This window comes from Triturus cristatus, chromosome 4_2 (assembly GCF_964204655.1).
Source record: "Triturus cristatus chromosome 4_2, aTriCri1.1, whole genome shotgun sequence".
NCBI lineage: Eukaryota > Metazoa > Chordata > Amphibia > Caudata > Salamandridae > Triturus > Triturus cristatus.
The window spans coordinates 877,522,953-877,526,050 of NC_140586.1; positions in this window are offsets into that span (position 1 = coordinate 877,522,953).

Below are 3,098 nucleotides of genomic sequence, written 5' to 3' on the forward strand. Positions count from 1 at the left end.
TCATCTCAAACTGCTTTCTACTACTTTCCAATGCACTCTCCTATTTCTCACCCTATACATCTATCAATATATCCTCTACATCCACTCTCTCATTTATCCCAAACCCCATACCACTACTAAGATCCCCAAAATAACCCTTTCTAGACTCTCCCCTACTCTACTCCTCCTTCCATCATCTGATACCTCTTTTACTATACCGATCCCCCAAAAACAAACCCTTCTAAACTCTTCCCTCTGACTCTTACCCTCCGAACGCCTTTTTACTCATCCAAAAGCCTCCTCCTACTGCTATGACCTTAAAAAATCCTTCACTCTTCTATCAGTCCACTATCCTTTTCAATCAAAATAACAGACTAACATGTTCACTTCCCAAATTCCATATTCCACTATACTAATTCACCACTAATCCTTTATGGGTTCCATAGTAGCGTGCTACTCGCCAATAAAGCGTTTCAACACCCCATCAGGGTTCCAAGCACAAAATAAATGCAAACCTTTTTTCCCTTTCTACCCCTTCCCAACCCTTCTCAATCCAAATAACTGACTAACATATGCACCACTCAAATTACTTTCATGTTTCACCATACTAATTCAACACTATTCCTTATGGGTTCCAGAGTAGGGTGCTACTCGCCTAAAAAGCACTTCAAAGCCCCATCAGGGGTAGCAAGTGCTATATAAATACAAACCTCGTTCCTTCTTCTATCCCAACGCCTACCCTTCTCTATCCAAATATCTGAATAACATATCCACCACCCAAATTACTTCATATTTCCCAAAACTAATTTTCAAGACTAATTCTTTATGGGTTCCGGAGTAGCGTGCTACTCGCCAGAAAAGCACTTCAACACCTATGAGGGGTAACAGGTGCTATATGAATGCAAAACTTTCTTTCCCCTTCTATCCCTCTGCTATCCTTCTCACTCCAAATAACTGACTAATGTCCACCACTCAAATTACTTTCATATTTCACCATACTAATTCAACACTAACCCTATATGGGTTACCGGAGAAGCGTGCTACACACACAAAAAAAGCGCTACAATCAACACCCCATCAGGGTCAACAAGCGCTATATAAATACAAACCTTTTTTCCTCTTCTATCCTTCTGCTATCCTTCCAAATCCAAAAACTGACTAACCTATCCACCACTTAAAAATACTTTCATATTTCACTATACTAATTCAACACTCATGCTCTGTGGTCCCGGAGTAGCGTGCTACTCGCCGAAAAAGAGTTTTGATGCCTCGTCAGGGATAGTAAGCGCTATATTAATGCAATTACAATAGCTCTAACTCAAGCAAATGTAAAACCTATTGCAGGGCTCTTCCCTAAGCCCCACGCTGTTCAATGTGTATATGAGACCGCTGGCTGGGGTTGTCCGCCAACATGGTATTACAATCATTTCATATGCGGACGACACCCAGCTGGTGGTCTCCCTCACACAGAAGAACAGCGGGTCCCCCCGAGATAACCTAGCGGCCTGCATGGAAGAGATTAGGAAATGGATGACAGCATCCTCACTAAAATTAAATGGGGATAAAACCGAGGTCATGCTCCTCGGCCCCCCTACCCTCACTGCTTTTGACCGGCTATGGCCTCCTAGTTTAGGCCCACCACCTACCCCGAAGGAGTACATCAAAAGCCTGGGAGTGTGGCTTGACAAATCACTCACTCTGAATACCCAGGCTACCAAAACTTCAGCAATATGTTTTGGTATCATTCGTATGCTGAGAAAAATTCTGCCCCTCCTACCCTTTGAAGCTAAACAGGTGGTCATTCAGGGCCTCATCCAGTCCCGGATAGACTTCAATAATGCTCTCTATTTGGGAGCCCCTGAGTACGTGCTGCTAAAATTACAGCAAATTCAGAACTGTGCGGCACGTACTCTACTTAAGATACCGAGAAAAGAATCTGCCAAAATGGGAATTCGATCCCTACATTGGCTCCCGGTGAGGGAAAGAATAAAATACAAAACCCTATGCATATCCCATCAAGCATTTCACAGAGCAAATCCGGAGATCAATCACTCTCTTCTCACTCTCTACCTCCCCGGGAAACTGCTGCGCTTAACTTATGCCTTTCTAGCCACAGTACCCAGAATTAAGAGGTCAAGAGCAGGAGGCAGAACCTTCACCTTCAATGCCGCCAAACTATGGAATTCTCTTCCCCTATCCCTCAGATCCAATCCTAGCCTCCCTTCCTTCCGCAAGGAATTAAAAACTTTCCTGTTCAGAAACTAAGTCCACTCCTTTCTCCCTCAATTACTCCCTCAGTAAATCAGTTTTTCTACTCAGCGCTTGGACGCCTTGGGGCAGCAGCCGCGCTCTATAAATCCCCTTTCATTTCATTTAATTTAATTTCATCTCATTTCAAATGTGTGTATTTCTTTCCTGCTGTTTTTTCCAAGTTGTGCCCCTTAATCTGAACATGGCGCTTGCAGATTCAAAAATATAGAAAAGAACGGAAAGACTGCTGTCTTTCACATGCCCCTAGTTGTCATAGGAAATGAATCATGAGTAGTACTTGATAAATTCCTTGAACGCCTAAAGCATGTGCTGTGCACATCAAAGTGACAATGGGGAAAGACAGCCAATAGCTCTAGCAAAACATTTTAAAGTTTCTAAAGGCGAGACCTATTGGCTATGCCAATGCTTGTTTTGTGTGGGTGCGTGTGAGAGAGAGAGAGAGAGAGAGAGAGAGAGAGCAGTGCTTAATTTGTGCCGGTGCTTAGCACCGGCACCTTTTTATCAGCACCGGGTCTACAACTTACATCAACTGCATGACTGCACTGCAGTCTATACATCATGCGTTAAAGAGTAAATGAAATATAATGGCCTTAAGGAAGTGTTGTTCACTTCACACTCGTAAAGACTGTCTCCGGAGTCCCTCGGTGAAGAAGAGTGCTGCTGTGCTGTGCTGCACTCAGTGCTGAGAGAGCGAGCCAGGTCAGCCCGATAATAAGCTAATCTCCACAAGCCGTTAGCTCTGCCTACTGTCCTTAAACACTGGAGTGGCTGGCAGTGCACTCATGTGGCCTGCACGTGCTGCTCTCGCAGGCTTAGAGTCTGCTGGCTGAGCTAGTAGCGGTTGCTGA